The sequence below is a fragment of the Ambystoma mexicanum genome, chromosome 11, assembly GCF_040938575.1.
Source record: "Ambystoma mexicanum isolate Mex_15411 chromosome 11, UKY_AmexF1_1, whole genome shotgun sequence".
Lineage (NCBI taxonomy): Eukaryota > Metazoa > Chordata > Amphibia > Caudata > Ambystomatidae > Ambystoma > Ambystoma mexicanum.
Genome location: NC_090934.1, coordinates 952587666 through 952613006, shown reverse-complemented (window position 1 = coordinate 952613006; position 25341 = coordinate 952587666). Strand labels below are relative to the sequence as shown.

General features: G+C 46.3%; 1 protein-coding gene across 6 annotated transcripts in view; it reads right to left on the bottom strand.

The window, feature by feature from the left end:
* LOC138503961 (uncharacterized protein C11orf24 homolog) overlaps positions 1-25341 on the bottom strand; it is a 606597-nt gene that overhangs the window by 105919 nt on the left and 475337 nt on the right. The window lies entirely within an intron of this gene.

The window sequence follows — 25341 nt, the reverse complement described above, 5'->3', positions numbered from 1 at the left end:
TTGCCATGTAGCCCCCCCCACTTTAGCAGTGGGATTACTTCCTGTAGCGTTGTCATGCAGAATTTCTGTGGCTTGACATCAGTGTTTGCATGGCGCAGGTCTAGGACAGGGCACATCTAAAGTCTTTTTTTGGCACAAGGAAGTATATTGAATAAATACCACTGTTTACCCTGGTATGCCAGGAAGATTTCTACGGCGTAATTTAAGAGTACTGCCTTCACCTCTTCCAACAGGATGCGTTGTTCTTCCTGGGAGGTGTTCCTTTGTCTTGTTGGGTGGTTGGCTGGCTGTTGTATCAGTTCTATGCAGTAGGCGGCCGCCACGGTTGAAAGTACCCACTTGTCTGAGGTGATTCCCTCTCATACGTGGGTAAAGTATGAAATGCAGCCTCCTACTGGAGTAGCATGGAAGGGAACCTGTAGCAGGTGGTCACTGTTTGGGGATTGCTGAGCCGCCTCTGGAGGAGGAGGATCTACCCCTACTTCGAGACCTTCTTTGGCCTCTTTGATACCCCTGTTGAGAGGACTGTCCCTGTGATAAACCCCAGGACGCGCTTTGACCTTGATTGTAACCTGATGCTCGTTGAGTTTTTTCCTCTAAAGCAGCAAACATTATAGCGCCCTCTTTGACTTGAGGGTTTGTTGGTTGGATACCCTAATGATTTAAGGGTGTCATACTCCTCTTTTGCGCTCTTTAGAGCATCTTCCATCGCTTTGCCAAACACATTGCGTTCGATGGGCATATTAAGAAGGGTTGCCTGAGTTTCAAGCTTGAAGGCAGACTGGTGTAGCCACGCATGGTGTTTGATCAACGTGCCCTATTTCTTCCTGCATTGTCTGCTGCATCCAAGTAGTTCTTGAGGATGCTTTTTGCCATTTGCTTCCCTTCTGCAATGGAGAGCGACAGTTGTGTTTTAAGGGGCTCTGGGAACGATGCTATTTGTTCGGCAATGTCGTCCCACTTGTGGCAGTTGTAACTAGCTAATAAAGTCGTATTATTAGAAACCCTAGTCTGGTAAGCTGCCGAACAGGCTACCTTTCTTCCAAAGGTGCAAATCGTTTTACTCTCCTTATCCGGAAGAGGCCAGAGGGGTTCCTATTCGGTTTCTAGTAGTTGTTACCACTAAAGTTAGGTTTTAACTGTCCCCTGATGTGATGTTATGTTATTTGGCATTTATATAGCGCCCTATATATCATGCGTAGGGGGCTGGCCTGAATATTTTCTCAATGCGTGGGTTAACTGCCCGTGTTAAATTAGGAGTAAGCAGAGAGGGTTGGATGCGCCTCTGTACTGATTGTAGCAGGGGGATAAATGGGGTAGCTTACTTTTTATTCCCCAGTATGTCTTCAACAAAGTCCTTATCGACTTGTGTCTCTTGTGTGTCAATTTTGAAATGCTTTGCTGCCTTTAGGAGCAGGCCATTATACTGTATTTGGTTATCCACTAGTGAGTCTGAAGTATCTGGTGACTGGATGACACACATTTTTTTATGTCATATAATGTTATGTTTCTATCGTAAAACGTTCTGGGCATGATGCTCAGCATGTATTCGAATTTGGTTGGTTTATGTGGCACAATTGAAGGATTTAAAAGATTGTCAGGCTATTCCATCAGCCGACATAGGGTATGTCCAAATACTAGAGGCCACATTGTCATTGTCATTTAGTTTCAATATAGATGTAAGTGTGTCTATGCTGTATGATTAATTGTATATATATGTGCATTTTTCTAGATCTGTGTGATGCCAATATCGAATCATTTATAAGGCTGTGTTTGAAGAAATGTCTTGTCCTGATGATGGCCACTACAACTGTATTCTATATGGACACTTGAGAAACTGTCCCATATGAGCATTGGCCGAAACATGTCGACATTTTGAATCTCAGCAAATGCTAATGTTCTCGCTATTTTGCAACATTTTTGTACCAGGAAGTGAAGGTGTATTATTTCATCTCGCCTGTGTTTGTTCTCCTTAAGGCTTTTTGTCACCTGGAGCCTCGCCTTATATAATTGTTTGACACTAATTTTATATTTTTTCTATTTGTGTCTTTTCACTTGACTTGTATGTGATTGATGTGCTTATTTGTAGTTTTTTAATGTTTTAGATTGTGAATTAAAATTATTCGCTTGTATGCCTCTCTCTCTTCTACCCTTGGTTTTTTGTGCTATTGACAAAAATTCTTTTGCTGGTATATAACCATATGGATGTGTGACTAACATTGTATCCAACCTCGCTCTGAATAAGGGTAGTGAGGGGTAAGCAACTCCTAAGCACCAGGTCTCTGGTACTTTCTCTCTCTGTTTTGTCATCAACATAATACTAATCACCATCATCTATGTCCCCTTGCTAGATACTGGCCCGCTGTGTGGAGCACCCTGAAGGTTTTGCAAGACCTCGGGTGGTTATCTAAGAAATTAGCTAGAGAGTACATACGCCTCAAGACCTTATCAATTTGATCTGTTGTCCATTATGATGGATAGCCGGGGGTACAAGGGTGCGCAAGCTTTTTTATGGTGCATAGCCCCTGAAATGGTGCCCCCGCCCAGGGTCATAGTCCCTGAGATAGGGTCTTCTCCCAGTGTCTTAGATTACTTGTGTTTTTTTTTTTACATCCGGCTTTTTAACAATGTATCTCTGATGTGTTTTTTAATCAGCTCGCTCATTTTCGAGCTTGGTGTAGTTTTTGAAGAGGCATTCAACGTGTCTTTCGACGGTCGGGGGCCGGCATGCGAGGGGGCCGTCGACGCGTCTTTTGACGCCCGGTCGTTGACGTGTGAGGACTTTGTAGCTTTAGACACAGTGTCAGAAACTGACACGCTTGTCTGTTTTGGGGGTCTGTCGTGTGGCAAAGGTGATGGCCCAGAGGACAGTGAAATTTCAGACCTCCCCCATGATGCCGTGTGTGGCTTTCCGGTCACCGCTGTGGTCGACTTTCAGCCGTGGGAGGGGTGTTTTGTGTGGTGCAACTTGGTCGTGCTAGTGTATTTTGTATTTGTATTTATTTGTCTATATAGCGCTTTACACCAAAGCGCTGCACAATTGAACAACCTAGTACATGAAACATAAATAACGAAAGAAGCAAATTCCAATATGAATCAGTCAACAAAACAGTAAGAGGAGCAATTAACTGAATGGAATAGGGAGAGTAGTGGAGTAGGACTTTGTGGGAGGGAGAGGGGTAAGGAGGAGGAGGGGAGGGGAAACGGTGAGAGTGGGGAGGTAGGGGCGGTGCAGAAGATATTCAAGGGGAAAGATAAGGAGGGAGGGGGTGGGTTCGGGGGCTTGCACACAGGTATCCGACGGATCCCTATCGCCCTCGGCGTCACTGTAGACGTCAATACTGCCGTCGCTGGAGGCTCCCTCAACGTCTATGGCGGCCTCGGCCTGCATGGCGGGCCCAGCATTTTGGGCCTGAACAGTTTGTAAGAACTGCACTGTCCTTCAGCGTGATCCCTGCACAGACTAAGGTTGCACATCCGGTCCAAGTCTTCTAGGGGAATTTCCTATTACAGGAGGGGCAAAACTTAAAAGGAGTATTCTCCATTATGTATGGTGAAGACAGCCTGTTGAAATAAGTGGGCGGAGAGGGTAATATGCATTCTTTTAATGAGACCAAAGAACGAACCACCTTCACTCTCCCTACTGTGAGGGCCGAGGCACGTTGAGGCCTTCCAAGGTGGTGGAACAGATTCGTCTAGACGAGGAGTTGGAGTTGTCGACGAAGGTAATGCGTCCTTGAAGCCGTCACCGGAGTTCTCTCGTTCGATGGATATCAGAAGGACAGAAAGAAAATAATAAACTTTTCTAAGCAATGGCGATAGCCAAGAATTAACTCTGCTATATGCGACAGACTATGGGATGCAGATAAGAGCTTAAGCATGTTTATGGGGTGCAGGACTCCAGGAGAGGAGATCAAGAAGGATGGGTGCATTCTAAAGGGTACCAGAGAGGAGCAAAGAGATCTGGATGCATACTTCATGAATGCCACTGAAGCAGCCAAACACAGTGCCTTAGCGTCATCCAAGAAAACAGCTAGATTTATAGGTTATGTTATTTGGACTTAAACTGTGCACCAATGCCACTTTGTGTGGTCTCCAGGCACCCTGGCAGTTCTCAAAAGGAAGGAGGATTGAGAGGGAGGAAAAGCGCAAGAGAGCTTTGATGTGCTGTTGGTATCCTCAGTTTAGGAAAACCGGTCACTGCTAGTTTTTTAATTGTTAGTAGTTTGTGTTGTCTGGGGTGTGTGGGTGTGTTTCTCTTCGTTTCTTGTTTGGTGTTGTATGGTGTATGAAGTTTGTGGTGGTTTTATGCTTTGCAGCGGTAGAGGTAGTGTGTTTTGTTCTGTGCAAGCAGGATATTGGCGCGTGGACGGTGGACTGTGCATCACGTCCTACCAAATTTGATATATTGGTTACCTTCAACATTCTTTAAGTGCAACACATTGGCAAACCTACACAATTATTCTAAGTGCAATACACGGGCAAGTAAAATTATAGACAAAGTACATGCCTAAAAATAACATTTTTATATTGCAGTCCACACAACTATGCATAGGCAACTTAGGGTAGGGTGTGCAGCCCCGAAAGCTACAACCCCAGAAGCATAACGACTCAAATTGGCTGCCAACAGTGCAACATTAGAACCAGAAATCTAATGAGTAGAGCCATTCTGCTAGAAATGGACAGAGGAGGTGGAGGGTGCATGATTAAATGATAGAATGGATGTTTTTCAGTGCACCTTATATAGATTCATGAGATCTAGATCTCCGACAGTCCCTTATATCGCTCCCCCATCCCAAGTTGCCCCGCTGATGCAAATACTTGAAAGATCAAATCCCAACCTAAGGTCTCCACAAACTCACCTTGGGACACTAGCAAATGTCTTATAAAGTGTCTATTATTTATTCAAGCATAAAACGGGAGCAAAAAATGATGGCCGAGAGGGGTTGCATGCCAAGCACTTAATATGTATAAATCAACCATAGAAACTGGGAGATGGGCATGTAAAATAAAACGGTATGTCTGTGAAACACCCTACAAGGTACTGCAGTAAAACAATCAAAGATTAATTAAATCAACGTGGGGATGGGCATCAGCAAAGTATCCTTGAATAGTCCAGTCTTCAAAGTTAACAGAAAATATGGAAAATACTGACCATTACTTAACACTCCTAGTCTTACATCATTCTTTCTTTAGAGATGTAGGCTGAAGGAACCACAAAACTGAGACCAGAACATATTCTATAGTAGCATATAAACATGCAAGGAAATCCAAGAGGTCTACTGACGACCAGGGGCATGACAGATCTGCCTGGTCCAACTCAATACCCTTGCACCCAGCTGCCCCTTCTGTGCAGATTCTTCCTCGTGCCCACACTCGCATGACAGAGTTAGTAGTGGGGTGGGTCGGCTCGAGGAAACAGGACTAAGTCTAGGAGTAGGTACAGGAGTGCAGTAAGAGTCACTATTGTATTATATTTATTGCTTAAATATTTTTTTGATGACCAATATAATGTCCCATTTAGCTCTTAAGATATTTGTGTTATTATAGAATATAGAACATTAGTACTCAACAATAGCTTACCAAACTCTAACAAGCCTAGAACCTGCACCCTCACAGAACCATCCACTGTAGTGAAAGAAAAACCTAAATTATGTACACTAAAGAACAGGAGAGAAATCGTCTACCCCCCCAAAAAAACTCACTAGTTTTAACTGGATCATGCTTTTACTAGCTACACACCAACTGCTCGGACTGGATTAATTCAGGAGGGGAGAGATTTAAGTCTTTGGGAGAGTATGTTAGTGAATAGTTTAGGGTCCAAGTTTAGCAAAGAAATAGGCCTATATGACCCTCGCTCCTCAGGGTGTTACCAGGCTTTGGGATTAGGCGCATAGGGCCTCATTACACGGTACCGGTATTTTACCGGTACCGGTAAATCCTTCCCGCCTTACTACGAGGTCCCTTTGCGGGTTGGGGAATTTAATGCCTGGTTTTTGCAGGCGTTGAAAACCAACCCGCAAAGGGACCCAGGGAGCTAATTACGGTACCGCAATTTGCGGTGCCGTAATTAGCGCCTTCCCCATTCCCATTATGCCCTATGGGGCAAAAATGGGAATGGGGAAGGGCAACGGTGGAAGGGGGAATTACCGCCCCGCCAACCTTGGAATGGGGCGGTAATTCCCCTTTCCACCAAGGCGGTGCCGGTATTTTACCGGCATGAACCATGGCGCTAATAGCGCCATGGTTCTCCACCTACCTTGTAATGAGGCCCATAGTAGCTTCACTCAGAATATGAAATATTGATCCATAGTCCAGGAAAGAGTTAAATAAGCCTGTAAGTTGGGCGAGGGCTTTATATAACCCCGCCTGTCAGGTGAAATTGGATTGGTGCTTTATTTAAATTTGAGGATTTAATGGCCTTCATGACCTTTTCCTTTTGAATGGTAGCCTCCGGGTTAATTTTTTGAGCTGAGGAGAGTTTCGGTAATGCAGCATCCTTATTGATTGGTAACTGGTTTCCACAGAATACAATGCTACATAGGCATTTTGAAAGATCTAAATGCCTATCATAGACTACATCTGTATCCGTGTCTCTTAAGGTTACTACTTTTGTTTGGTTAAATCTAGTTTTCAGAAAACGTGCAAGCATTTTATCTGCATTTTTGCATAGTAAAACCTGTTGGGTTGTAACCAGGATCTTTAGGCCCTGCTGATCTCCTGGGCATTCAACTTCCCTCCGACTAACATCACTCTGTGGAGGATTTTCCTAGAACCCTTAGCTTTATGCCAGTTTTCAGGTCTGCCAGCTCCTTCTCTCCTATTCAAGCCTTCTCACCCTGGCCAGTTCAGAACTCACAGCCAGAAACTTTCCCTAAAAACTGTCACAAAGGGACCCCCAGGTCGAGTTAAATGTAGTGCATCTGCGGGCTTCTTTAAGGCAAAGAATTATTTGATTTGGTCGGCCAAAGCTGCCTTCACTACTGGGGTCTCTTGGTAAGTGATTAGGAATAACCAAGAGCTCTGAATCGGCACCATGGGAGCCAAATGCAAATCTAGCGCTACTGTGCTATGGTTTGAAGACAGTTCAATTCCCCAGCTTAACATGCTGCACTAAGAGCCACAGAGTGTTTGAGGTAACAGAAATAATTGATTCTTGTATAAATTAAGTGCATGTGTGAATATAAATGGTCTTTTTTTCGCATTTGGATGCAATCCTCACCATGTCTTGAACCCAAATATTTATTCATTCTTATTTCAGTGGGTCAAATGCGGGTTTCATTTGTGCCATCAAGTCCCTTGAGGGATCCAATTCTCTATACATTTTAAAATGTAACTTCCATTGATCATATTTCCCCTACTAAATTGCAATATAGCTGGAAGGAATATCTTAAGCAACATCTCTTGTCCCAGGTTTGCAGAATAGATAGATGCCATTATGACTTACCTGTCTCCATATGGACAGCACCCTCTCTGCACGCATTTCCAGTATGCCCAGGACCCTTCCCCCCTCTATATAGAATCCTTGCGTGCCAGGTAGCCCCCTCTCTGCACGCTTTTCCCCATGTGCCCACTGTGCGTGCCACCACCATGCACACACCCCAACACATCGGACATTGCATCCCTCTGCTCAAACCACACCCCAGCTCACAAAAGCAAAGTACATGACCTCATGCCATGTTAAATCACTGCATGTCCCATCATATCCCACCATCTCCTGCCATGTCCCATCAGATCACACCCCATCACGTGGTATCCCACCACATCACAACACATCACACCTACCACTTCACACTGCACCCCATAACATTGCACAACATTTCATGATGCCTCATCAAATCACACCATGTCCAACCACATATCACACTCCAATGCATCACACTATGCCCGATCACATCATGCACTGTCACACCACCCTGAATCCTGCCTCGCTAACCATCATGACATTATATAAAACAGACACATCTAGTAAGCCAAGCTGAGAGACAATAACACTACACGTGGCCCACTCGTCTTGATGAGCTCTCATTTGAACGTGCACCCTACAACGGAGAGGATGTCACTACAGGCTAAGTATTACACAATAAATAAAACTTGTCACCATTACCCAACTAAATGCTACTCGTTTTATTGACGGTGAAAGGAAGGGAGGCAGAAGAACAAGTTACTTTCTTACCTGGTAACGTTCTTTCGATGGGATGGTCCGACGACGTATTCCATATCTATGACAGGTAATGTCCACAGCTGTGCTGCTTCGGAAAATCTTTGGCGTCTGCGTCGATGACGTTGATGCGCCGTCCCCGAGGACCTCCTCCGACGGCCGACATCACCCGATGTGATAAGTAGGACGCACAACGCCCGTAGCCTCAGTTGTAGTTTTTTCCCCCAGAACGCGTGACACCAGTTTTCTGCCAGTCAGACACACAAGGCCTTGCGGAACACAAGCTGCAATCGCAAAAGAAATTCTGCAGCGGGGAAGGTAGGGAGGGAGCCATATGGAATACGTTGTCGGACCATCCCATCGAAAGAACGTTACCAGGTAAGTAAGTAACTTGTTCTTCGAGGGGATTGGGTCCTCCGACGTATTCCATATCTATGACAGACTCCCAAAGCAGTACCAAGCAAGGAGGTGGGAAAAGAATTTAGAACACAAATTTAGCATGCCCAATCAAATTGCGGAATAAAGGACTGCCTTGCCAAATGCCAGATCCTGCCCTTGGATGGAATCGAGGGAGTAGTGACATACAAAAGTATGTACTGAAGCCCAGGTGGCTGCATCACAGATGTGACAATAGGAACACCCCTCTGCAGGGCAGTAGACGCAGCCACTCCCCTGGTAGAATGGGCCCGCAAGCCACCCGGAGGGTCCTTACCCGCCAAGCAGTAACACTCGGAGATAGCTAAAATAATCCAACAAGGCAAAGTCTGTTTCGTCACAGCTTGTCCCAAAACGCTTTCCAGCGTAACCAATGAAAAGTTGATCGTCCACTCTGACCCGGGACATGCGGAAATATAAAAGCTCAACGCTCTCCTAGGATCAAGCCTATGGAGCCTCTCCTCTTCCTTACCAGGATGTGGAGGAGGATAGAACGCCGGAAGAACAACCTTCTGGCTCAAATGAAATTCTGAAACCACCTTCGGAAGAATGGAAGGACGAACTCTAAGGACAACCCTGTCCTTCTGAAACACAGTGAAGGGTGGCTTAACTGAAAGTGCCTGTAACTCACTCACTCTGCGAGCGGAAGTAACCGCAACCAAAAACAGTTTTCAGAGTTAACAGTCTCAAAGGGCAAGAATGCAAAGGCTCAAACAGAGCACCCATAAGAAACTTAAGAACAAGGTTCAAATCCCAACCGGGCACCAGAAAAGGTGACGGAGGGAACACATTAGTGAGCCCTTTCAAAAACTGAGAAATTAAAGGAATCTTAAAATGGGAACATTCTTCAGACGAGCGCTTAAATATGGACAGCGCCGCCAGGTAACGTTTAATGGTCCCCACTTGCAAGCCCCTGTGGGCCAAGGAAAGCAAAAAAGACAGAACCATGAGAATGTCACACTCAAAAGGATCCACATTCTTAACTCTGCACCAGTCGCAGAACTTTCTCCAACGGCAACGGTACAGAGACTTTGTTGCCGGCCGCCTGGCCGAGAGCAACACCTCCATCACGTTTTCAGGGAGGTCCCAATCCTTATACCTCAACCTTTCAGAAGCCATGCGTGAAGGTTGAGGGATCTGACCTCTGGATGGAGAACCTGACCCCCGCCTCCCGTGAGAGCAGATCGTCGGTAGGGAAGACAACGTGGAGGGCAGATGGACAAGTCGAGAAGGTCCGGGCACCACGTCCTCCGGGCCCACGCCGGAGCAATGAGGATCATCTGGGAACCGAACCTCCGTAACCTCCGCAGTACTTGCGGGATGACGGGGACTGGAGGAAACGCGTACAGCAGTGGGAATGACCACTCCACCACAAACGCGTCTCCTAAGGCTCCTTTTGGAGGAAATTCCCGCAAGCAGAACCTCTCGCACTTCCGGTTGACACTGGAGGCGAAGAGATCCACTTGAGGGGTCCCCCAAAGGGCGAAGATCTTCAGGAGACTCTCCTGAGCCAGCTCCCACTCGTGAGAGATCGTGGTCTGCCTGCTCAGAGCGTCCGCCGTCTCGTCGTCGTCTCCAGCCAGAACTCGAGCTGCATCGCCTCCCTGCACAGAGGCAGTGACCCTGCCCTCCCCCTTTTTGTTGAGGTAGTGCATGGCCACCGTGTTGTCCGTTAGAATCAGGACACTCTTTCCTCGCACAGTCGGCAGAAAAGCCTTCAGGGCAAGCCTGACGGCCCTCAGCTCCAACAGATTGATATGGAGTCTAGACTCCGACGGAGACCAACGACCACTGACTGTCAACTCGTTGGCCTGAGCTCCCCATCCCATGAGGGATGCGTCCGTCACGATCGTCACCTCTGGCCAGGGCAGCCAAAATGGGCCCCCCCCTTCATCAGATTGCCTTCAACAGCCCACCACAGAAGTTCATGGGCGACCGAGGGCGGCACCTGAACAGGGTCCGACAGCCTGCCGCAGGACTGAGACCACTGGAGCTTGAGTGCCCACTGCAAAGATCTTATCCGCAGACGAGCCTCTGGCACCAGAAGAATGCAGGATGCCATGAGGCCGAGCAGTCTTAAGAAAAGAACTCGGACGCTGGGAGATTCTGGGCAAGTTGAAACTTGTGCACCATCTGCTGAATGTGAAGAGCCCTCACCTGGGGAGGAAAACACTGCCCCAGGGATGTGTCGAGCACTGCTCCGATGTACTGGAGCCGCTGTGTTGGCGTCAAATGTGACTTCTTTAAATTGAGGGAGAAGCCCAGCTTGTGAAGCGAGTGGCAGGTGACGGACAGATGATCCAGGACCTGCTCGGGAGAGCTCCCCCTGATCAACCAATCGTCCAGGTAGGGGTAGACGTGAATACCCCCTTTCCCCGAGATGCGCTGCCATCACCACCATGAGCTTGGTGAAAACCCTCGGGACGGAGGTCAATCCGAACGGCAGGACCCGAAACAAAGTGCGAGTCGCCAACCGCGAACCTCAGGTACTTGTGCTTGGGATAGATTGGCACATGGAAGTAAGCGTCCTTGAGGTCGAGAGACACCAACCAGTCCTGAAGTTGAAGGGCCTGGAGGACTTGAGAGAGAGTAACCATCTTGAACTTGTCCTTCCTGAGGAGTTTGTTCAAACCGCGCAAGTCCATGATGGGTCTCAATCCCCCGTCTTTCTTCTAAATAAAAAAATAAGGGGAATACCATCCCTTGTTCCTCTCCGCTACAGGCACCAGTTCTATGGTGTCTTTCTCCAGCAGGGCTTGAATTTCCTGCGCCAGGAGCGGATCCGGACTCTTCAAAGAGAGGCTCCCAAGTGGATTGTCGTGAGGCCTCTGCCGAAAAGGAAGACAGTAGCCGTGGGTTATGATCTCCAGAACCCACACATCTGAAGTAATGGCACGCCACTTTACAAGATGCTGCGCCAGCCCTCCCCCAACCGGCGAACCATGGGACCTGGCCTCATGACTGAGTGGTAGCGGCTGCTGCGTTGCCTGAGGGCAAAGAGGCAACTGCCCGAACGGCCTTGGCACCTCGAGTACCCTGTTTTCCACCTCTGGCACTGTTACAGTGGCCTCTTTGACTGATAGCTCCTCTCGCTTTACTGAAGGACGAGTAATAGCGAAAGGAACCTCCCCTCCATTGTTGTCCCCTAGGATGAAAAGGCAGAGGTTGTCTAACTGCAGCGCCCAACGACTTCACTGCAGCTTTGGAGGTCTGCAACCTCTCAAGGCTCTCGTCAGCCTTGCTGCCAAAAAGATGTTCACCATCAAAGGGCATGTTGAGGAGCCGGGACTGCACATCAGGAGCGAACCCAGACTTCCGCAACCACGCAAACCTGCGTATTACGGTGCTTGCCGCCATGGACCGGCTGACACAATCTGCCATGTCCAAACCCGACTGAACGGCCTCACACATGGCATCCTTGCCATCCTGAACCATAGCAAGGAAACCATGCCGTTCGTCCCCTTCGGGAATATGTTCAGCCGCTAAAGCAACACAGTTCCACAGAGTGTGTGTGTGAAATGAGACAAGGCACATACAGAGTTGGCCGCCTGAAGCGCCATACCCCCTGAAGAAAACACTTTCTTCGCCCAGCCGTCAAAACGTTTGTCGTCCCTATCCGGAGGGATGGTAGGGTACGACGCCTGCTTTGCCGGGGCCGTAGCCACCTGCACCACCAAACTCTCCGGAGTGGGGTGCCTGGACAAGTAGCAGGGGTCCCTACTGGCTGGACTGTATTTTCGCGACAAAGACTTGCCCACTGCCGGGAGACTCTCCGGAGCAGTCCAAGCCACCGCCACCCTCCTCTGCAGAGCCATATGAAACGGCAGTACTGGGTCAATAGGGGGACCAAGATCAAGGATGTCCGTGAGATCATCCTGAACAAACTCCCCTGGGGGCGCCGACCATCCCAAGTACTCGGTGACCCGAGACATAAGGCGCCGGTACGAAGAATCGGCATGAGTGCCAGGCTCCGGCCTACAAAACTCCACCTCCGGAGAGGTGTCCAGTCCACTGGCATCATGCAGTGACTGCCTCAGGTCATCAAACTGGCTATGGCCTGAGAGAAGCTCATCTGGCACCGTAACCGGAACCAAGCCTTCATCAGAGCCTTCATTACCCTCTGAAATGTACTCCAGGCGGTGAGAGGAAGACACCTGGGGACCAAAGCTATGCCTGACCTTAGCCAGAGCCTTTCTAGGGGCTAACCCCGTACCACGGGGCCCATCCGACACCACCGCCTCGAAAGGCGTCGAGGGCGCCGAACGAGTCGGCGTCAAGAGAATCGGCGTCGAGCGAATCGGCGTCGACGTCCGCTGCAGCACCGCCAGCGTCGACACAGGCCTCGAAGCTGAAGCTCCGAGCGTGTCTCTCAATAACCTAGGCGCCGCCAGCATGCGAGCGGTGTCTCTCGACCGGTGCCGACCGACCCCACTCGGAGGCGCGGACGGACCGGTGCCCTGCGATTCAAGAATCGCTAACATCTGCTTCCCGAAGGAAGCCCATTCCTCCGGTGTCGCTTGCATGGTGGGATAAGCGACCCGCCGACGGGCGCTTCCGGGAATGCCTCGAAGAGGCAGAGGAGTGGCGAGACCGACTCCTGGAAGGAGACCCACTGGACTTCCGACAATGACGCGGAGAGTCGCCTCTCGAGTCATCCGTCGAAAGCCTCGACCTCGACTTCCGGGGCTTAGACACCTGACCTACCGACAACTTCTTCGTGCGCTCCCGCAAGGCCTTGGCCGTGAGCAACTGGCAGTCGACACAGTTGTCCGTATCGTGGGCCTCCCCGAGGCACCAGAGGCAGACGTCGTGCGAGTCCGTGACCGACATCTTGGACCCAAAGTCCCCCCATTTCTTGAAGCTCGGACGCGGGGTTGAAGACGAAGTAGACATCGTCACAAACAGGTTTTCACAAAAACCGAACAGGTTCAACGAACCGAGAAGAATACAGCAAACTCCAAAGAGTCGAGGTGTATCGAGAGTCATGAAGCGAACACGTTCACGGAAAAAACGGATCTGAGGCTATGGGCATCTTGCGTCCTACTTATCACATCGGGTGACGTCAGCCGAGGTCCTCGGGGACGGCGCATCGACGTCATCGGCGCAGGATGCAGACGCCGAAGATTTTCCGAAGCAGCACAGCTGTGGACATTACCTGTCATAGATATGGAATACGTCGGAGGACCCAATCCCCTCGAAATGACCCTTCAGGAAGTCGAACATATGCACCCAGGCTCCACACAGATTTCTGGAGATCTCCACAGACATGAACCATTCCCCATGGGACGAACTTGTTTAATGCAGACAAACCTCATACTTTCTCACCAATTTACAGGGACGTCAATTCACTAAAATGCCAGGGGTAGCATTAGTGACATCACATACGTGATGACTTCACAGGAGATTACATCACTTGCGCTTTGATCTCAGTGAATTACAGGAAGTCAGGTCATGTGAGCTTTGTCCATAACATCACAAGAAGTGACATCACTTATGTAAAAACCCACAATAAGGATACATAATTAAAACAATACCTAGTTATACTAAAGGAGGCACTAGCTCATTTAAAATGACCAACCCTAAAAGGGCACTGATTTGCTATGCCATGGTGCAGACATGATATGCCAGGGGCACACCCAGCAGACCCATGAAAAGCTAGGTGCACTGCCTTTATATACCAGTACAGCCTCATATGGATAGGTGCGTCCTCTTATACCGGTCATAGCCTCACATGCCTGGTGTAGTGGTCATATGCAAGCTACAGTCCCCCATACCCAGACACTGCCTTTTCATGCCAGCACACCCTTATATAGATAGGTACGGTCATCTTATGCCAGTTGTAGCCGCATATGCCTTGTATAGTCATCATATGCAAGGTACAGTCTTCCTCCCCCCTTCCCTACTTTTTTCTGTGCACTTACTCTATCAGAATTGTCCCTGGACCTAGTATGATAGTAACAAACGTTTTTCTCCCCCCCCTTACTTCTTATCCCCCCTCCACCTCCAGCACAATCTGAAATGTCGTCAGGCCTAGTACGATAGTTGCTTGTTTTGTTCTTCTCCCTCCTCTCTCCTCCCCTCCCCCTCACCTCATGTAATTATCTGGCTTTACCAGAAATGTTGTCGCACCTAGTACGGTAGTCGCCTGTCTGTTCCCATTTCCTTCCTATCTGTTTCTTAGCAATTGCACTATCTGAAATGTCGCTAGACCGAGTACGATAGTTAATTTCACATTCTTGTTGTTCATGACCTGTAAGAATGTTTTGTATTTTCCCTTGTTCCCTCCCTTGTCGTGAAGCGCTTTAAAACACATTGTTTATAGGCGCTATATAAATAAACTATCATATCATATCATAACATAATGGCCCTCTGAGTCTTCAGTATAATCTTTCAATACAAACCATGACCCCTTCGCACACAGGGCGGCAACCCTTGAAGTATTTTTGCAAGTTGATGCAAATAACAAGTACAGTATTTTATGCTTAAACGATGAACATCTGCTTGCTACAGGCGACCCTCTTGTAGGAATGCTAATTCAGCTGAAATATTCTTGAGCGCTTAGTGCGTGAGGTAAGTCCCCTGATGTTAAAAGAAATCAACTTGACCATATACTGCCATACACATGCATGTTTCATTGTCAGTCCCCAGGCATAGCCAGATCTTCTCGATCTTCCTTTTTCTCTCCAAATGAACCCCTCATTCAGAAAACCCAATTTGTGTTCCAACTCGTGAACTTCTCCAATGTTCATAAAGGTGAAAGTCATAGCCGGCAGAGCGGAGAGGAACCTATGCTCTCCAATCGGCTGATCCGATCTGCCACCTGAATTGAAATCGTGTGCCTCATCTTCGTCATTTTAACCCAACAATTAAAATATGTTGCCTCATTAGCCCCACTTCCCAGATGTATTCCCATAAGGATCTAGATGCTGCATACACTTAACCAATGAGCTGTCCGTTTATGTACACAGACTTGCACAATGAAGAAACTAGAAAGCGTGTTTGGATGCTTAACGTCTACTTCACTTTCTTGGTAACTATATATGCACACCTTATATTGAGAATTCTTCCAAACATATTGTGGGCTCTCTTGAGATTTAAATGTTAACATCTCATCTTGATTCAACATCACAGAATCCAAGTCAGTCTATTACCTGAGGTGTAGGATATAGTAAAGTCTCCAGATAGCAGTGAGCCTTCGGATTCATCAAACTCTTTATGATCACTTTGGGGATCCGGAGAAGAACAAACATTTCCACAGAACACTTATTGAAGGACTTTCCGATCTTCAGTCCACTACCTAGTTTAAAGCTTAAGCTCCCTCTTCATGTCTGGCATGTGAAGAATTCCTGGGCGATGGATGGTGTAACAGCGATTCATTGCCCCCCCCTGTCCACCAGGAGCTGGATCTCTTCCCTTAGATGGGGTGTGGTTACTGGTGGTGAGAAGGAAGTAACTGAGCAATTATAGAAGGGGAACAAGATAGCAGTTGTCCCGTATGGAGAAGAGACATGGGTCTTTCACAACCACCTCCAGGCCGTTCAGAAAAAGTGACACGTGCTCTCCAAGACGTTTGCTAAATTTCCATTACTATTTTTTGCTGCCTACCGTCTGCGTGATTCTGCCACTCTGCTCCTGAAAGTGGTGAAAACCCAGCAACAAAAAGGACCTCCCTTCCCTAGTGGCCAATGCACTGCAAGATGGTTTTGGTTGGTGTGTGAAGATCATTATTCCGATGATCTATCCCAACTCACAAACATCTTTCAAATGGAAGTCAAGGATCCCATCATGGCGAGGTGTTTATGAGATTGGAAAAAAAGATTCTGAAATGATCACCTGCATGGGTTTATGCCGAGGTTCAATCTTGTTGCAGCACTGTCAGCCATGAACTGCCCACACACACCCTCACTCAGTAATGCACTGAGGCCATGTCAATTTGTCCTCACAGACCTTGCTGTTGCACCTTACAAAGGAAACATCTGCATAGCACAGATACAGTAGCGAGCTCCGATATATTTTCTTTTTCAAAAGTACACAAGTATTTGAATGTGACTATTGGTGAAAAAGCTAGGGCTGTATGAGTTTTGATTTAATGCATTGGTTGTCACCACCACAAAAGCTTGTGTGGGTGAGGCAATGTCCCTCCCCCACACACACATTGGACAGAGTCCTGTATTTTCTCACAAACCTCTTGCTTCTTGAATAGAGCTTGTTTTTTCCAAGACTAGGCCCACTTATACCTGGAGTAATGGGTCTGGATGGACACTGCTGGTGTCTAAATGTAAAGACTGGGGCAAAAAAAACGTATCTAAAGAATAGGACTACAGCGCATTGGGTCTCAGCATGATAATACATACGCACTCAGGTTGCCGAATACCTTGGCCTTGGATAATCTCTCCTCCAGACCCTAAGCCATCAAACAGCATCCAGGCAGTCTGTTCTTGTTGGCAAGGAACAGTCATAAAATGCACACATATATGATGGACATTTTGGTTGTTGGACTGGACACATGCACATTGCCATTCAAGATCTGGCCTCACTAGCTTGTAATCGGGCCCTCCTACAGTCAATGCTGAATTATCATTTTTTCTAGCCGACAGCCTCATTGACAAGGTGTTTTTTTTGTTTTACCTGAAGTTCCTCAAAGCAGTCTCCATTACCTGCCTTTTCCCAACAAAACTCATATCATCTTTGCTTTGGCACTATTTTGCATTGTTTTTGCGAACAGGATTTACGTGGCCTTCTTGCCTTTTTCCTTTATTACCTGTAAGGGCTTGAGAAAGTGTCTGTTTGACGGCTAGGACAAAGTGGTACCAAATATTCATAGCCCCCACACTCCACTCACTGCAGTCACTGCCTACACTGGAGAGTGTGGTGTTAGGGATAATTTTCATTTCTGTGCTAATTTCCTCCCACCTTAGAGACCCTTAGCTCTTTTGCTGGACTTGAGATAGTGGGACGTTTTTCTCACTCTCTCGTGTGTTTTTCCCAGATTAGGATTTTATGTTTTTACTGTTTTTGGAGTCTGACAAACTCCATAGGCATCTGCTTTTTGTAAAATGACACACAGCACCCTCGGTGCAGTGTCACTGAGAAGACCTTTGGATTTCTCTTAAGGTTTAAATACCCTTTCTTGGGTTAAAGGATAGTTCCGGGACTTTTTTTTATTGTCCCTACGGTTCGGCCATGTGTTTTTAAGCATAAATCGGTAGATCGTAGAAAACTTTCCTATGGACCTTACCCGACTTTTCGTCCATTAACGCACTCGAAATCAGCCGCCATTTTCTGATAATCCTATCATTTCCCCCCATCGACCTGGCTCACCTGCTTTTGCGGCACTAAATCAAATCCCCCGCCCCTGAAACAGACTTTATCAAAACATTCATATTCCCCGCCTCTATCCGTGACGTGACTGTGCTGCGTAGGCAAACGCGCCCAGGCGTCTTCTACGCGACTCCACACAGAACCCGGAAACCAACACAGATCAGCTCACAACACAGCTCGCCACAATTCGGAATATGAAACTGTACTTTTAAATCAAACCGCAAGATTGTAAATTTGGTACAGTACATTTATTTGACATCAAATGTTTAGAGAATATTCAGCGATTTGCATTTTTCTTTGCTCTCGATCCAAAATAGTTCGTCTTGAGGCAAGCGATGTTCCTTTGCTGTACACAGGGTCTTAGATCATCTCACAATACAGCGCCACAATTCGGAATATGAAACTGTGGTTTAAAAGCAAACGGCAAGATTGTACATTTGGCAAAGTACATTTATTGGACATCAAATGTTTAGAGAATATTCAGCGATTTGCATTTTTCTTTGCTCTCGATCCAAAATAGTTCGTCTTGAGGCAAGCGATGTTCGTGTGCAGTACACAGGGTGTTGGTTTACGATAAAATAAGCTCTTCGGTCGCACTGATAATCGCATGGCTGTTCCAACAACGAGGCACTAGGCCACCACAACGGTCTGTATGTTGCATCTAGCCGTTAGTACCGCGTAAGGGCATACTTGTACTTGGCGATCGTCCCATAAAATGGTCAGGGTGGTAACGTTGTTCACGCGGAGAAGCAACTGGCGGTTGAAAAAGCCATCCGCCGGTGTCTGGTACTCGTGACACATACAATAATGAAGGATGTACCTGTTTTAAAAACATAAAAAATGAAATTAGTCTCACCATCAGATCTTTATTAAAATGATTCATTTTATATATTAGGTCGGGAAATTATTTCATAGCTAGGACAGTGCAACTGGGTATTATACGTCAAGGGGGGGCTGTAGGATACTGAGACAGTCCCCCAGTGCAGGGGTTGACAGGGAGGCAGTGCAGGTGGAGAGTGGAAGGGCCCAGGACCGAGGTCGCAGACAGTGGACCAGTTGTAGCAGGGGAGAGGGAGAGAGAAAGCAGAAGCAAAGAGGAAGGTTTTGAGGTGCTTCCGTAAAAGGAGATGGTTCTCCTCAAGATAGTGCGCGGTACAAAACAATATGCCACATAGAACGAACAAGTACAACTTAACCCGTCTTTAAAGCTACTGTATAGTAATTAAATTGCGGTATAAACTCATCTAAAGAGTTACTTACAATATATTTGCATTTTCCATTGTGTCTGTGCGTAGGGCAGCCCCGAAATACCACTCCTTCTATGCCGACGTTATTTCTTCTAATGAACGAACATTAAATGGCTTTCGTTTCTGAAATTATATTCATTATCGTTTTACGTTATTGCCCCACACCCCCAAAAAGAAGTCTTTCGGGATGGTCCCGGCCTGTCAAGGTCAAATAACAATAGAACCTTATACTGAGTCGTGGGCCATTCCGGCACCCGAGCAAAAAATCAAAGCAGCTGACCTTCACTTTGAACGAGCACACATTCCTAGTTAGCTACATTCAGTGTAAGGCCATCTCACAGGACTTGAAATTTACACTCCATCTTTGCATTTTGTCTGCGTGCTTTGCAGCCCCAGAGAACCATAAATACGGAGACATTCTATATTTTTTGAAAAATGATTTATATTACTGTTTGGTTTAATTTAATGCGCAAATGAACAAGGTTGGATAGACACATTGCATGTACACTGAGCAATCACTTTTATTTACACAATACATAGCTACACATATTCAATGGGCCTGCGACATGAGGAGACTCCAGAGCAAAGTCACAGGTGACACCCGGGTGGTTCGCACTACTGCACGGTGAAGGGAGGGGCAAGGGTGGAGAGACACATTGCATGTACACTGAGCAATCACTTTTATTTACACATTACATAGATACACATATTCAATGGGCCTGCAACATGAGGAGACTCGAGAGAACAGACAATCAAATTACAATCATTTAAACCGTGATGTGTATTTCTCTATGAGCTCTGCTTTAGGTGGACATGGAACAGAGGCAATGTTGGGTGGCAATGCAGTTGTCCCCTGCACAGGTTCGTTCACAACTCCATGTATGTGCCTATCTAGGACATCAACAATAAGTCTCTCAATAAACTCATATTGCATATCCTCAAGCACTGGTTTGATCACCCATTGTTTACTTCTTTTAGTGAAGGCCTTATTGTAGCGAAGCGTCCCTAAAGTTCCGGTCGTCCTACTTTGTTGACGGCCAACATTATGGTTATGTGCCAAGACCGCTAGAAGAGTCCGATTTATCATGCCCTCCATGCCAAAATGCAATCGTTTTGGCCTGTACTTTAGGCACATATTGTGGAACACCTCCAAATCTCCTGTGTGGCAGAATTCCGTGAGTCCCTTCAAATCTCTTGTTATAGTTTTATCAAATACAATCTTTTCAATGGCTTTGTGAGTGGGTGATGAAGGAATCAACCACTTCTTCTTCCGTGCCTCCTCTGTGGACAAATGGCCATGTTCACAATTGTGGAAATGTTGGTTTGTGGTCCAGCGGTGAACGTTGCTACAGTGTAGCATTACTGACCGCCATTTTTCCAGTAGAATTTCCAACGACCCTTCACATGTTTTTGAGCTCCACCAAAGATGGTTGCTGATTGACTTGGACCACTGTGAAATACCTTGCATATCTTTTTTTTTACCTGCAGCCGACATTTTTTTATTGATTGTTTTTGCAAGATGCCATACGTCAAATTGGTGATTTATATTTTTGTACTCTTCTCTCATTGTCTTGGCAATTGAAACGTGTCTGTCCGTGGCTATCAGGTCGATCACCATTCCCCGCGATTGTAGTTCTTGCAATGATGCTACAAAGCCAACTTTCTCCATGGCCACTGAGGATGTACTTTGTGACACCTGCACGACCACCGAACTCACAATTTTCTTACTTTACATGTCCTGAAAGCGGTAGGTGCAGTACTTGGCTGAAAATCCTGGGCTGTTGCACTGTCCATCACCGGCTAGCCTGAACCGTTTGCCCGCGAATGTACTATCAATAGACATTTTTTCCATTCTCCAAGCTTCGCTAATGGCTGGAAATAGATAATCGGTTTGGTATTTGTAGAACTGAGTTTTCGCAATGAAATGGATTCCCACAAACTGAAAGAAAGACTCTAACTTTTTAAAACTTGAACCACTAAAAGGTGCAGCCGCTGCACAAAGTAGATTGCCTGCTGGCAGTTGCCCCAGCATGGGTTGTGCAGACCATGAGAAAGGATGATATTTTGTACAGGTGGCATGTATTTTAAGGTTAGTGCCTCGAATTGCACGAGTCACATTAATCAATGGCTCCCCACATACTTCCCCACCAACCGAATGCCCACATTTCATCCGAATAATAATATCAATCAAACAACTATCGAATACAATGAATTTGGCCTCTTTCCTTATACTGTCACTCTGCATCCCAGCTGGTTCGGCCTGTAACGTTGAGGACATGTCACTCACATGAAAGGTAGAATCTCTGATATCGTCTTCCGCTATGTTCAGTGATATTGATGGTGTTTCATTGTCGTCCACTTCATTCTCTTTCATTGCAACATCTGTTCCTTCTCCGGCGATGGGTAAATAAAACAATTTCTTCAACTTTCTCGCGGTCTTACTTTTTGCGGGTGTGGATTCTGTAAATTGATCTCCGACTGCATCCGAACTACCAGGAGGACATTCACTATCAATGGCTGGTGGTGGTAAAGCTCCGTTGTCAATCACTTCATATTCTTCCCATTGGCACGATGCATCTCCAGTCTCAAGTCCCTGCCAAAAGGTTTGACAAGCAACATCTCTCGTTTGCTTCGCTGTCTGTGTAGATCTAGTTCGTACACCCACTCGCAACTAGAGGACAGATTGGAAAAGGGATGTTCAGTTTAAACACAACTTACAGTATTGAACTATTAACAGTGAAAAACAACATAATATAGTGACCAGGACACTAACCTTCTTTTGCTTTCTTTTCTTTGAAACTTTCTTGCCTCGAACTTCAACATCAGGACGCTGTTGCTCCGACTCGTGTGTGCATGTCTCCACTTCCTCTTGCGCTGCAACGACTATATTTTCATGATAAGCACATCCATCACGCACTGACGCTCCATCGACTCCCTGAAACATAGAACTTTCATTAGTATGTATAATAATATCGAAAACACAAAATGTACTTGGGGACCAATACCCACGTACATCTCAATAGCAAAACACGAATGAACGCTTTGTGTAGAACATTCAAACGACAATTTTTCACGCTTAGTTGATCTAGTTAGATGGAACTGTCAAGATCCATACCTCGGGCTCCTCATAGACTTCCATTGATGATATTATTGAAGATGATGCTTCAGTAACTCCCTGAAACACAGTAATTGCATTAGTATGGTTTTCTATTTTGTTAAAAAGAACATAAACTTTGTGCAGGCGTCAACGGCTCATCTAAATAGACCTGCACAAAAGATCAGTTGTCTAAAATAAATAATGGATATGTAAATATGATTCGATTTGCTCGATCGTTGGAAGTGTCACCACCCAGAGATCTGCATCAACTACTAGGGGTGATGTTCTTGTAGAAGAAGCTCCGTCATCTCCCTGAAACATAGTACTTGCGTTAATAAAGAAGGAAGTATAGCGGATGTAATCACGTCATATGATTTCGCTTGATCGAACTGTCAGTATCCATACCTCGAAATGCATAAGAACATCAAGGGACGATGTAACTGCGGTGCACACTTCTGCAAGCTGTTGCGCCGACCCGTAACTGCATGCTCCCCCTTCTTCTTGGACTAATGCTCCATCGACTCCCTGAAACATAGGACTTTCATTAGTAATGAACACAATATTGAAAAAAGAAGACACATAGGAGGGCGACGACAGAAGGACATATCAATGGCTAAAAACGAAAGAAACATTGTGTGTAACAATCACGCTACAAGAATGCAAGATCTGATGATCTCCATCGATGGAACTGTCCGGAAACGTACCTCGAGCATCTGAGTGACATCAACGGTTGTCGTCAATACGTTGGACTCCTCAGCATCTCCCTGAAAGACAGTACTTGCATTATTTTGGATAACAATAATTATAACTGAAAACAAAGACTAGAGGACGAGTACAAGGGTGTACCATTAGGTAAAATAATTACACGATAAATTAAAACTATTGATTTACATGCCTAAAACAAGTCAGTGGCAGAATAGCTAAGTAAGATTACCCGATAGGCGCTTGAAGTAGCTGATGACTGCAATAACGACACGGATGGAGAATCTTCCGCCTTCATATTGAGTGGATACATAAATGGGGAAATTATTGTTAGCTAATGCTACACACTACCGCAAAGCCGAGAGATAAATACGTAAACTTGACTCACCAGTGGAGGGATGTGGACGAATAGAGTGGGAATAGCGGTTGAGAGCAATTTTCGCCTTGCTCGCGGTGTGTTCTTCTTTATTAGCAATGATGTGGAGTACATGTCTGAGCTAAAGTGCCTGCTGCAGATGCGGTATCGATCACCCCTCTTGTCCGCAAAGACTTCTAGGACTCTACTTTCAGGCTCAGACGGTGGATATCCGCAATATCGGACCCATTCTCTTATCTGATCTATTGTCTTAGGGAAAACATGCATTATAGTACCTTCAGATTTATTATGGGTCTTCGAAGGGCAACCGCCAATGGAACAGGCAGGCATTGTGGAAAGTTCTGAAAAGTAAAGATCAACAATTCTCTATGAATACCAATGTGTTAAAAAATTAAATGACACATAAAAGGTTCAATGCAAGGTTCGTTTTGGTTCTTGGAACTATACACGTTATTCACATGCGGATAAGTATTTGAATAACTTTAAAAAAATAGAAAAATAATTTGACTAAACTCAGAACATGTGACTAGTTCCTTGCATGTACTGTCTTGAACGAAAATAAATTGGACGCAAAATGATTATGGTACATGGCCTTACCTTGACGAACAAACAGTTAGATGCAGGGATCAGAGTAGTTTCTTGTCGTAGAACAGGGAGCAGTTCACAGGTTGCAAACTGACGAGTTTCCTCGAAGTGGTCACGGAAGTTCACAGAGACGAAGAGCAGATAACCAGCACCTTCACGGGTTGACTAGCAAAGCGCAAAGAAGTTCTCATTAGAAATATGAAGTGGGTTATAAAGAATTCGAAACAGGGGTGTGTTTGTGAATGAATGACGTGTATATGTCGTGGCATTATGCGGTTTGCAGGGGGCCGTCCAGCGTGAGGGGGGATGCTTGGCAGGAGACACGGGGTCTGGAGGTAGACATGGGAACAACAACCCATGCTCTATAGACCACTTTGAAGTGTACATGGTCTTTGGCACCTCTTGGCCTTTATCGCTCCCTGACAGCTCCACTTGCCAGCGCAAGTACCCCGGTGCGAACTGCCTTTGATAGGGCGGGGGGGTGGATTGGGGCGGTGGTCGTGCAGACAAGACTCGTTTGCCGCAGGGCCTCACCAAGGAGAGGCCATCTAACTGCATGTAAGAGGCAGGCTGCAGGATCTAGTACATGGAAGGCAGGGGGGTGAGTTTATAAATACCTCACCCTCCCAGGAGAATATATGGGTGCAGTTCACCCTGGAGACCCTGGATGCCTAGGCAGTTAGCAGCAGGCTGGCCTGTGGTGGCAAGGCGGCACGGGCCAGAGGGGGTCATCTCTGTACCCGGTGCCCAAAAGGATGATTTATTATGATCAACCATATTGATTATTTACCTATAACCATGTTTTGTATCAATAAAATCCAACGGCCTTTTATTGCCAACGCTTGAACAAAGTGGTGTGGTAAGTATTTTTGGGGGAGGAGGCAAGGCCGGGAGGCTTGATGCCAACCCGCAAAATAACATATGTATGTCTGCTGCATATGGGTTCAACGGTTATGTGGATTGAAGGTGGGCGGCCAGCGTGAGGGAGGATGCTGGCCGGAGACATGTGGTGTGACAAGACAAGGCACAGGAAGACTATTCAATGGAGACACACTAGATTCATTTAAAAAATCAAAACAACCATTGTTAAAATATATGTTGGGTTTTATTTTAGATCTTAATTTCAATTGAACATAAATAATAAACATTACACATTGTAAAGTTCCGGTTGCAGCACATCCAGGGAAAATCCGCGGTATTGTCCACTGTCGCTGGGGAAATGTTGTCTAATGGCAAGTACCGCACAGGCAGGTATTACTCTCCGAACGCGGTGTCCGAGCCTCCCGTGAAGCCACCAAGTGAAGCAACGATAGGCCACCAGCCTGTACCACCTGTGAAAATGAAAGATGCAAACTGTATTAAAATGACAAAACTTTCTTATCAATGTCGATTCAGGTAAAAAATGTCATTCTGCTTT